The sequence below is a fragment of the Chaetodon trifascialis genome, chromosome 7 (assembly GCF_039877785.1).
Source record: "Chaetodon trifascialis isolate fChaTrf1 chromosome 7, fChaTrf1.hap1, whole genome shotgun sequence".
NCBI lineage: Eukaryota > Metazoa > Chordata > Actinopteri > Chaetodontiformes > Chaetodontidae > Chaetodon > Chaetodon trifascialis.
In genome coordinates, this window is record NC_092062.1 from 10,359,837 (window position 1) to 10,372,671 (window position 12,835).

Below are 12,835 nucleotides of genomic sequence, written 5' to 3' on the forward strand. Positions count from 1 at the left end.
AGCGCCTTGATAAATATACATAAAGCCTCACACAAAGACCGCCTTGTTCCTTTAAATGGGCTACTTTTTAATGGAGACATATATTTCCAGGATTATATCAGCATTCAGTTGCAAATTTTGAGTTTTAATACTCCAGTTGGGGCAGTCTATGAATAAGAGTATCATTTGAATTCAGGGAACACCTGGTGCTGAGGGCTGGGCTGTGAGGGGGCTTCGAGCTGACCTGGTGTCAGTGCCAAGGCTTCACTTGTTCCCAGCATTCCCATTCAGAGTCTCACTGCCTCAGCCTTCACTCTGATACTGTAGACTGCACTGCACATGTAATTTCATGCTGCTGTCTCTCAATGTGAAAAGCTACGTTTGGGGTTCTGAGTCAGTTCTGAGTGCAATATGTATCATATCAATATCATGGAAAAGTTTTATTCAAACTTTTTTGTATACAGATGCACGTCTTTTTCTAAAAATTGTATTCCAGGTGGCAGCGAGGAATAACTTTTATGTGTTTCAGAGCTGGTGCGTGCTGTCACCTGAGCATCTGTTCAGTATTGCAGTTTTGCTGCATCAGTTTTAACCAGATCAGGTTTAAGTACAGATAAGAGCTCACAATTCACTACTGTACCCAGAAAAACAATCTGACTACAGAGGCTTTTTTTCACATTACTTACTAGGCTGCATGAGAAAAGACAGGGGTCGGGGGAGGGAATGAGTTGTACTATTTGGAGGAGGAGAGAGGAAGGGGTACAGGGTCTATTCGTATGCACCCCACATCCACTCAACACACAATCAGGCCTGTATTGCATTTTGCAAATTTATACCCAGGATGTTGGTTTAGAGTGTTTCCCTGAAAAAAAAGAAAAGGAGGTTTTTTCTTTTTTCTTTTTTTTTTTTTCAAGTAAGTGTCTGCTTTCATGAGCAAGAGTGATTGAGGCACACAAACAAACCTTTGTTTCCTAGCTCACAGATGCAAGGCCCGAGCTCTGATTTACGCCCCACTCTGAGACACATTTGCACTTTTGTAATACTTTGAGACTCAGACTGTATGAAAAAATAGGGTACTACGATGAAAAAAGGGTAAAAAAAAAAAAAACCCAAAACATGTAGGATAAAATATTTATCTAACTGAAAGGCGAGTGTCTTTTGTGGTTACAGCTACAAAAATGGTCAACATTTCTGTATATATAAAAAATAAAGTATCACCATACTGAGTGATACACATTCTACACTATACATCCACAAGCCATTCAAACCAGCCTCTTCTCTTCCTCAAAATATTTGCACAGCCTCATGTTTGCAGTGGCTGGAGAGCTGTACTGATGACAAGCCAATCTATAGCCAGACACAAACAGTCAAAGTCAAAGGCAAGAAACACTGAAGCTAAGAGACATTGAACTGCCTTTGATCTGGGGTACGTAAGAGGGTCTTTTTCATGGTATGCAGGTAGCAGGTAATGTTCACTTCTCAGTCTCATTCTGTGTCAGTGAGGCTATAAATCAACACAGTCAAAAGAGTTTCTTTATGTCAGAAAATGGGAGAAAAGTGCACCATAACTGTTATTTCTGTTCTATGAATGCAACTTTTCAGACAAAACGCACGCGAGGCTCCTTTCCTGTACTGGATTTGCATTGAACAAAGTTCCAGATTTCGATGAACGGATGATCGGTCTGTAATATGTGCACTCCATCAGGTCAATGTGTTATATTTGCTGAGCGGAGAGCACAGTGAAGTCGACAGGCTGCTGACAACTTGTTTACGTCAGTCCCAATTAATAATTAGTTTAATGATTTGAGCGCTTGACATGTGCCCCGGACAAATGCAGGCAGGAAAATGCACACACAGTGCTGTTTGCATAAATCTGCCATTTCAGCTCGGGTTGAGGGGGAACAGGGGGAGAGAGGTGGGGGAATTATAGGACTCAGATGTGTGTGATTGGCGGTTCCCTTGGCTCTCAGGGTTAGAGAGTTCAGAGAAAAGCCGATTATTGCTCTCCCTCAGGTCAAGCCTTCATAAATAAACAAGGGGAGAGCCTGAGGCACCGTGTTTTAGTATGATTAGCATATCATACAGCCTATCGACAGGGCACTTATCATATTACAGCAGGGCTGTCCTCTGAGCACACGGAGGTTACATGTACAGGGCTGCTGAGCATACATCTCTGTTCATTAGAAGGGTCCTCGGGGGAGAGAATAAATCATATCAGCACGTGGTTATGGCAGCAAAGGCGTTTGACTCCTTTAATAAACCAGAGAGAAGCTGACAGTTGGCTTTGCACTGAGGAACAGGACGGGAGGCGAGTGGAAATGATGGGGAGGACTGATAGTGGGAGAGGAGTATAGTAATAGGTAGAGCTGTCGTACTTGAGGCTAATATCTGGACCCCCTCCTGCGTAGGTGGATTCAGACTTGCCTTGGTCTCAGACACTTTTAGATCCTGATGGATCCAATGTCTACCTGGTCCAATTTGGTTTCTGTTATACTCAGCATTGCAAATGATTCTTTACTGACCTCAATGTTCTATGATTTTATCATGATGAAGGCCATGGTTGATGTTTGGTTAAACAGGTGGAGGTAGGATCAGGGTTAAGCTTTGAACTCATGCTGAGGACTGAAATACAAAGCTATATAGATATGTTCTGAATTGCCCATTTTGACTTTGAACGAGGCTCAGTTTCTTTGGTTTTGGCCATAACTTTTAGTTTCCCTCTTGGACTTGGACTTGCCAATCGTGGTCTTGGCTACCTGCAAGGATGATCCAATGAACAGCGAAATGGAATAAAATAAGAGGAGAGGATGATAGAGTTTGGTACAGCGAACAGACAAAATAATGTTTCTTTGGATGATGAAATTAGCCCAGAAGGAATTATGACTGTGTCTTAAAACTGCATCCATGATAGAGTGGAAGTCGCCCCGACTCTCAGACACGCTGCTCAGATTTCAATTTGGGCAAGCCTTTTCTCCTCAGCTACACAAGCTCAACTCACAGACCAGGGGCCACAATTAGCAGCTAGCCACTCTGACCAGGGAAAAAGAGCAAATGACATCCGCACCTAAGCCCTCCTAAGCCTGGGGAGCCAGAGTACCAAGCTGCCTCTGTGCTCTTCTCCCTCCAGTCAAGCATGGCATCTCTAGGTGGTCACACACTGGTGAGGGATGGTATATTTTAACTGTTATTAGCGCTGTTTAGCCTCCCTGCAGGAGATAGGAGTGCCGGGGATGACCAGCTAGGTGGATATACAGTAGGCTATAAGAGGTTACAATGCAAGAGGTGGAATATTGGATGGCTGTTCTTCATGTCTTAGCTTCATGGTGGTGGCACAAAGCTGGGATCAGTCTGGATGCCATGTCACTTGGATAATCACATCCACCACTGGCATGGATCTTATGCCACAGAGGGACAGCAGACAGCACCAGGAGGTTTTCAAACTTATTGTTGAAAAATGACTTGAAGAAAATGTCCTAAATTTGTACAGTTTTTTTGTAAAACAATTCAATGGTAAGGGCTGAATGGGAGTATTTCTGTCTGTATACAGTATGGAGTACACATTTTCTCGAACATCCCACTAAATGGTCTATGCACCTTTCTGTGTGTGTGTATTCGCATGTGTGTTTCTAAGTGATGCCATCCCCATGCGCCCACCCCCCAAATCCACCCCCCCACCACCCCCACCCATGCAAATTAGAACTTCACACACGTCGCGGCAAGCTGCCGGGTGCTCTGTGATTTCACACGACCAATTAAGGCCCTCTTGGCAGTTGTGTGAACAGTTTCATTAGAGGAGATAATATTGCAAAGTGAAATGATAAGCAATCATTATGATTAATTCCCAGACATTACATTGCTCGTTAATGAGGTGTAAATGATCTCATTATTTTTTGAAAGAGTACAGATTAGATTAAAGTGGAGTGGACAGCGCTCCTCGGTGTTCAGACAAGTTAGTGTTAATTAGGCCCAATCTCCAGGAGCAAATGAGCCGCAACCCTTTGGTAAACAATTAGGCTTCCATAGCCCTGGGCTAGATGGACAAGGATAGGCAACTGAAAGGATAGATCGCTGGAGAGATGATGTTAAGGGGGTGTTCAGATCTGAATCCAACTCATCGTTCTTTTGCTGCACACTGGAGCTAGGCAAATATTTGAGGTTGATCTGGGGCTTTTATTAAATATCAGCCAGTTTGTGTTGTTTACTCCTGAAATGATGCAGCTCTCATGTTGGCAACAGTTACATAATATTTACCATAATGCTGAGAATATGGCATGAAGTCTAATTGTTCTTTTTTTCTTTTAACTTATTTTATGACACAACAACAGAAAAGGTTAAAAGGCTAACCACAAAGTTGAACAGTGAGGCTGATATCAGTGAGATACAATTAGCTGCAGCCATGCTGGTTGACATGATGCATCATTTCCTGTGACTCTCTGGTGCATAGGTAGGAAATCTGTCTTGTAATTCGCCACTAACAATAAAAGTTAATACAGAGAAAGGTAATGACAGACTGTAAACACATTGAATGGCTATTGCTCAAAGAACAATGACAATAAGAGGTGTGATTTCTTGAAAATCTTACATCTTTAAAGGATTTTAATCCAGCTGACTTTAAATGAGGCGTTTTTGTCAGCAGCATTAACACAGTACATCAGCAGCCTTGTTATGAAAATACACATTGGTAAAACTTAAAAAGCTGCAGAACAGCCGTGGACACTGTATATTAATAGCACACATCCATTGACCATCCACACAATCCATGCACAGGTAGTGCAATGCCGGCTAACATGAGGATCATGTCAGGCTGCTACACTGATTCAAGAAGTGATTTCCTGCCTCCAGTCTCTCATTTTCAGCTAAGAAGGCCTTGCAGCTGCTTTCAAGGTAAGAAAACTCACACCCTTCAGGTGCTTTAAATGACTTTCTGGAAACAAAAGTGAAAAAAGAGGGATTATTTTGAGCTGTTTTATCTTCATTTCAAGAAAACCGAGTTCAGCCTATTGATGTCAAATTGTCATTCATTGTGTGCCTTTATTGATGCAAACATCAATTTTGTATTTAAAAAAAGTTTTTGTGTAGTGCACAATTTAGCAAAACAAAAAGGACACAAAGACTTTAATTTTGCCGCTTTTGTTTTTGACTTGAGTAATGAAATTCATTCATTCAACAAGACCCAATTTATTATTGTGCTCTATTGAAATAATTATGCTTCATTGTCGGAGTATAATGTCGGTAAACATGAAAACAAAATTGATTTAAAGGTTAGAGCTGTGGTAAGAGTGAAGTCTGAAGACAACCAAGAAAAAAATAAACTTTTTTTTTACATAATTAATTAAAATCATTTGGAGTAGGAGCCCTTTGATGTCACAAAGGTGAGAACAGTGTCCCTGTATCTCATCTAAAGGCAGACTGGAGCGGCCGCAGTGGGAAATGTCTGCTTCTGACAACATTGATTTTACCATCCTCTCCCTTTGTCTGAAAAGATATGCTTAGATTATGACAAGAAAAGCAATGCTGTAATCCCTCTGCCATAGGAGTTATGTTTTAGAGACATCAGGCCCTTATCGGTGATTGATAACGCTTAACTCAAAAACATATAGAAGCATTAGGAACGTCAATATTTTGCCGGCGACTGAAGGTGACCCCTGGTTCCTGTGTTTGCAGTGTGTGCGTGGAGGGCTTTGATGGTAAATTTGTAAGGGTGGTTATGTGGGGAGGCTATTATGGATTTGCTATCTTGGCCTGAAGTGTTTGCGGCTGATTATGTGATTAAATCAATAATAATTTCTGTTTGGGCTCCTTTGCTCCTCTGCTTCATCTTCTTTTTCCTGTGTAGTTGAGTGGAACGGTGGGTGGGGACTGGTGTACACAAATACAAATGCAGGCACACAAACACACTCACACACACACATACTACACGCAGCAGAACAACTGTGCAGCAGATGGCATTAAGGGCACAATCCAGGGTCCAGAAAGTTTGCATGAAGGAATTCATCGATAGAGAACACATATGAAATGGGAAAAAGCAAAAAAATCGGTACGTTTCAACAGTTTTAAAACACTTTTGTTTAATAAAGGAATGGCATGAATGCATCTTTAACACAGCTGGACCAATAAGCAGCAGTTATTTTCCAGAAAATAACACACTTACCTAACTTTTACCTGAGATTTGCCACCCTCCTCAGTGATGCAGAGCTCAAAAGAAAAGAAAAAGAAAACTAAAGAAGATGCCCGGCGCCTCAGCTGTTCCTTCCTCGATACCTCAGACCCTGGTTTGTTGCCGACTTGTGCCAGCCACTCCTTAGCAACCGCAATCGCTCCCCTCTCTGGTTCTGCCAGGTTTGTTGTTATGTCTAGACTGCAGGAAATGCAACATTACATTTGTTTACAACCAACAGGAACTAGAACCAGAAGCTGTTACGTGATTAAAGAGTCTACCCAGAGAGAATGTGTGTGTGGCTCAAGCCCCTGGGTTTGGCAACGATCGACTCGATATAGGCGAACCAAAATGGAGAAAGAGAGCAGAACTGCTGTCCGCATCGCTTAGATGAGCAGATTACATTCAGCACCGTATTCTCAGATTCCAGATAATGGAAGTAAGTTAGAAGGAGCCAAGTTTGGGTCTTTGTGTCTGTTTTGTGTGTACTGTAGTTTTTACGTTGGTGTCTGTTTGAGCATGTGACTATGTAGAATATGCATTTAGTGTGTCTGTGGCTGCGTGTGTTTGATTGTGTGTGGCTGAGTTAACTCACAATCCCTCAGCACCCTCTTAAATCTATACCCAATAAAAATCAGCGCCGTCTCGAAAAACAAAACCCAGGGAAACATCTGTAAAACATCGATTTTGCAGATTGCAAACCAACTGCATGGCTAATGAGAAAAGAAATCATTTTTGATTAATTAACCTAAAAATTGGAGAATCTAAGCTGCCACCAGGGAGATGACAAGTGCTGCAGGCCTGATCGCATGGGAGGAGGACATACTGTAGAGCTGCTTCCAGCTCCAGCTCGCTTGGGGAGAGAGGAAGGAGAGGCTTTTGGAGCACTGGTATTTGAGGTATGGCACCCATTACTGAGCCAATATCACCAAGAGTCTTTGTGGTGATCACATGTTGGAATAAAGTATTTTCCACTCACGAATTGTGCCCATTTATTCATGAGGGGGAAAATGTTGGTTAGCTGTCAACATACTGTAGGTGGAATTTATCGCTTTTACAGTACCATGTCAGTTTCATTTGTGTGTTTTAAAGAGTTGGTTCACCCAAATTACACACACACACCTACACGCACACAGTTTCCCACTTACCTCTTGTGGCATCTAGCTTTGCAGACTGTTTTGGTTTTATTTGACGAGGTTATTTTTGCAACATCCCAAATACAATGGAGGTGAATGGAATTCTTTGTGGTGCTCAAGTATGGGAAAAATCTGTAATAAAATAGCAAATATAATCCAACACACTGTCAACAGTTTTCATTGTTTGCGTTACTTTGTTCCTCTGTGCTGTAAACACCATAAACAGAATTCCATTCACCTTCACTGTATTGGCACAAACTAAGAGAATTAAGCGAGGTCTACTCGAAATCCATCCTCTACACTGCACATGTGTCTGTGGGTTGAACAAGTCGACCAAAAAGTAAAAGTGATTATTTGTGTAAATTTTAGAGGCCCAAAGAGGAAGTATTAGTGATTGACAAAACTGCACAAAAACAATGTTTTCCTGTCCTGGTGATTGTCTCACATCACCTTAAATTTATTGCATGAGCCCTTAAGTACCACTGTGCTAGAAATGTGTGAGAAAATAGGTTCTTTTTTTTTTTACTTTGCGTAAAACTGACCTTTTAATGTGGTTATTGTGTTTTCTAAATATTGGATTAATGTCAAATTAGAGTAAAAAAAGAAAAAAGGCATGAAAATCTTATTTCCACACACCACCGCTCCCATGAACTGTTCAATCATATGATCAACTCTTGAAACAACTTTTATATCACAGTGTAATATAAGCATTGTACTGAATGCAGTTCTTAGCAAATTATGTACACTGAACATGTACTTTCAATATATGCGCATTTACTCCTGTAAATACAGTAAACTATTATCTATTCAATACTTATTCTTTACACTACCGTGCACTCCTTTATTATCATTCTTTCCCATCCTGGCTAAACTCGTCCAACACACTTGATTCTGATTCTGAAATTATTTAAAAGATAATATCACACTGTGATCCTGCAGCTTGTTTTCCTCACGTCATCATTGCCATCGTAGGCCTGGATGTAAAGCAGCAGATGCTTTTAGTTTCTCATACTAGAAGTATCCTGTTTTTAGTTTGAGCGAGTATAAACAGTATTAATCTGTTTAATAGTTTCCTTGTGTTTAAAAAACTTGCTAACTTGATGTCATTTATTTATTTGAACATTTATTATGATGGGACATTGTGACTATTTTTCTACATGTACTCCACAGAGAGAACAGCTAAACACATTTGACCTCTCAAGCTTGTATCTCAAGACTGCAAATGGCCAGCTGGGACTTATGGGAATTATTAATAAGTGTGGAGCTTGTTTTTAACCAATCAAATTACATAGCTGCAGCCATTCATTGTACACACACACACACACACACACACACACACACACACACACACACACACACACACACACACACACACACACACGAAGGCAAACACAAATGCATGGATTTTGAACAAAAACAATCACTTATACTGAAGAGCTCTATTCTGCTCTCTCTCTCTCTCTCTCTCTCAAACACACACACACACACACACACACACACACACACACACACACACACACACACACACACACACACACACACACACACACACACCAGAATAGAGGGAGGGTATGGACAGCCAAGTTGAGCTGCACTCACAACACAGCTGGTTCTCCAAGGTCAATAAGAAACGTGGAGTGTTTATTTGTTCGTGTGTTTTATTTGCTTTCTAATACAGCCGAGGCTCTGATTTGACAGATCTTCTTGAAAAGAATCATAGCGCTTTAATGTCTAAAGAGCGTGGGAAATTTCCACTCACCAAATATGCTTTTCTCCCTCCGCTTCTTCTTTTTAATTCTATTAGATTTTCATAATTCATTACCATCCTGACTATTTTGCCCTGGTGTCTTAATTTTCCCCCTTTTCCCCCTCATGAAGCCCCTGGTCCCCCCTCAGCTCACTAGGGTGATGCAGTAACAACCTCCTACACTCTGATGGCTAGACAGTAGGCCATTGTAAAGCTGAATTGCCATGGATTTATGGCCATAGTCCTGGGTTCCCAGAATGCAATGTCACTCTGCCACACCATCATCAATCTGCTGTCTCTGACCAAAGACGAAGAGGGAAAAAATCACCACTGGAAAGTATCTCAGCACCAAGAGTGATACTTCTTTATGCATGATGTCATTTTTATCAGCTGCCTGTCTGTCATAGGTAAAATGTGTGGGCACAAAGAGCCCCATTTACTCAAGGCAGTCTGGGTGCAGCCACATCAGACATCATCTACTAGTTCCAGATTGCACAATTAACAAGGGGCTGGTTGAGTGCCAAATGTGGCCATTGTAGCAAATTAATACACCTTTTGATGCCAAAGCTTTTCCAAGACATTTAATCTTCATTAAGCTATAAAACCTGCAGTCCTGTAGCCGCTTTTCACACGTTAATATCGGTCTGTGGACCCTCCGTCCAAAGCTTTGTTCAACTTGTTTGATAACAGGATAAACAAGTATACAATGCATTATTTTGTTTATTCCATTTTTTGTCTGAATAAAAAGAAAAGAAAATGGAAAATGGAAATCCATGTACTTTTCCCTTTTTCGTCTTCAAAATGCCAGTTGGAAGAGAAGTCAAACGAGAAAATCTACTTTCATTGTTATGTCCATATTATCTGCCCCTGCACTGGTTATGCTTACTATAGCATTCATAGATAGGTAGATTGGCAGCCACCAATAGCTCTAATAGATCTATCCATGTATGCTATAGAAAGCATTCCTAATGGCAGTGTATCTGTTTAATATTTTTGCAGAGATGCAGCCAGATAATGCAAGCATAACAAGAAAGGTGAAAAAGAAGTTGTCTGATTTTGGTTCAACTTCTATTTCAACTTTTTTTTTTTTCTTCACACAAAAATAGAAAAATAAAATAATATGCTTGTTTATCCCGATACCAAACAAGCTGAGCACAGCTTTGGATGGAATGTAAAAGAAACAATATCCACTCATGTCACAGCATAAACCTTGAAAATGAAAAAAATCTAGACAATGTACAACAATTCAAATGCTCTGAGATTTGACATAATTAATTGATAGAAATTTCTGATCCTCTGCCTCATATTCAAGCCTTACGCTGCTAACTTTGCTTTTTTTCCCCTAAAACACAAATTCCACAACAAAAGCAGCCTGCTGACAGAGGGTGCCTGAGCTCTCTGAACTGTTACCTTTCTGAGCCATTTCACATGAACTACACACACACACACACACACACACACACACACACACACACAGATATTGAACATCATAAATCAGCTTCATAAAGGACGTCTGAGCAATTCTGTGTCTTTTTTTTTTTTGGGGGAAAAATAAAAGAGAAAGAAACCTAAATCCTCATGATTAATGTGCTCTCAAACTCTCCCATAGCCATGGTAACCAGGGCAGTTTGCCATGCCATTTAGAGGATCCAAGCTCCGGCATTTTCCAAGTCTCTCTCTGATGCTTCTCCCTACCTTAAAACACTTAAAGTTTTACAGTCTGCTCATTTTAAGCAAAAAATATTCTGCTTAAGCCAAATGATGTTGCATACCAGGATAATGTAATAAACAGCAAACATCTTTACAATGATTCCACTCTTCATGTCCATTAATGACTCTGCAGACCACACTCATCTCTGTCCTTTGATACTCCTCAGAAACTTTTGGAAAATGTTTTAGAGCGCAGTCCAAATGAAAGGACATCCGTGTCTGATTTGACGTTGGTAATTCCTCATAATGATCACACACAGAAACAAACGCGTCTTCACGTGGCATTCCTGAGCTGAGGTTTTAGGGGGAAAATTATAAAAGTGGAAAGGCTAAGAGACTTTTCACCGCTGTAAAATGCTATTGTAAGACACGGGAGGGTCAAGTGTTGACATGCAGAGGGGCAGAATTTCCTTGCTTTTTCCCTTAATATTTTTCCCATAAAGCTCAATCATGTTTCATCTTTTCTCAGGAACCTTATATTGAATTTTAAGGTAAGTAGCAAGGAACAAATTGGAGAAAGATACCAATAAAAAAATTACCATATTAGATCATATATACTGGGAATATACTTGCTTAAAAATATCTTAATAGCCTAAAAGTATTCTTAACAAAATAAAAGCATAAATCAATCAATTGAATACCTCAAGATGAATTCAGAAAATTAAGAGCAGTACTTTTTTCCTTTGGTGCACCTAATAAAACTGAATATTTATGCTCAACAGATGCCTGCTTTCAGGTAAAACGGAGGTAATACACATGCAATAAAGTAGGGCATACTTTTTTTTTTAGATGTACATAAAACAGAATGGAGAGGGAGATTACATTGTAGAGGCAGAAGTAAATGAGAAGTATGCACATAAAAAAATAGAGAGAAACTCACCCACTGTGACAGAGCTGCGATTATAAGTTTGCTGTTGACGCCTCCGATCCGTCAGCCACCTGATGTGTGCCTTCTTTAATTTACTATGTCAATAACGCTGCTGTGGAAAGCCAGACAGCATGATAGATGGAGACGTTTTTGCATGGACTTCCCTCCGAAGTGGCAATTCTTGAAAGTAGAACAGAGAACAGAAAATAAAGTTAATAAAAAGTACCTTTTCTGAATCACCTTATGTGTCTTTGCTGTTACATGTAGCAACTGCTTTTTCACTCTTTTGGGAGCTGGTGTTCACTTTGAGCCTTTTCCATTTATGAGGCATCAACATTCTCCTCAAGTAATTAGTCTCCGCAGTCACGGGTGGATGTAAATGCTGTTTGTTTTCTGCTATACCAACATAATTCTGTAGTTTGGGCAAAGCACAGTCAAATTGAAGATCAATCTTAAAACTTAAGCATTAAAGTGCTAAATCTACAAGTTTCTCTGCTAATAATAAATTAGGCAGGAAGGCTACGAAGTAAAAGCATACATTCATTAGTGAGCAAATGTTCTTTCAGGCTAGACTTACTGAAAATCACAAGTCAAATTTAGTAGATGCAAAAAAAAAAAAAAAAAAAAAAAAAGTCACAATTAACGTAAAATTTGCCATGACAGAAAGGAGTTTGAGAAGTTTGAATTAGCTCTATTACAGCAAAGGACTTGGCTGTTTTCTTCGACAAAAGGACTTGACAGGAGGCCACAAAGTTCAATTAAAGGAAGAGTGGAGAGGTGAGCATTGATTTAAAAGACAGTATTTCAAACTGCACCCCAGAGTGCAGGGCAGGACTTTCACACTGATGACACTAATTCTTCAGGGAAATTCATGTTAGTTGGTGTCTAGACATTTTATTACTCGTCCAAAGCACCAAAAGAATGGCTACCTCCCCAGTTAAAAAACTCAGCTGCTTATTTAGAGGCACACAAGTCTGAGCAAATTGACATCTTTCAATCACATTTGGCTTTTTTCTGGATTGAGTGAGTTTGGCTTACCAGCTAATTGGTAATCAGAGGCAACCATTAACACCTTTTTGATAAAACTGCCACAGTTTGGTTAGCTTTAGGCAACAAAACTACTCAGTTACATCACAGTTTGGGTTAAAATAAGTACGTTACTTAAGTTATGCTATGTAAGTTAAGTACGTAAGACATAAGTTAAGTACACTGCGTAACTTAAAATTAGTCAACACTGA

At 40.1% G+C, this 12,835-nt stretch overlaps 1 long non-coding RNA gene across 2 annotated transcripts in view; it reads right to left on the reverse strand.

Moving 5' to 3' along the window:
• LOC139334322 (uncharacterized) overlaps positions 1 to 12,835 on the reverse strand; it is a 50,771-nt gene that overhangs the window by 18,591 nt on the left and 19,345 nt on the right. Inside the window, exons 3-4 of one of the 2 annotated variants that reach the window (XR_011602374.1) lie at positions 11,610 to 11,777; positions 6,131 to 6,337 (exon numbers count right to left, since the gene is read on the reverse strand). This is a non-coding gene — a long non-coding RNA (uncharacterized lncRNA). The remainder of the gene's footprint in view (positions 1 to 6,130; positions 6,338 to 11,609; positions 11,778 to 12,835) is intronic. The other variant, XR_011602373.1, reaches the window with a different exon arrangement.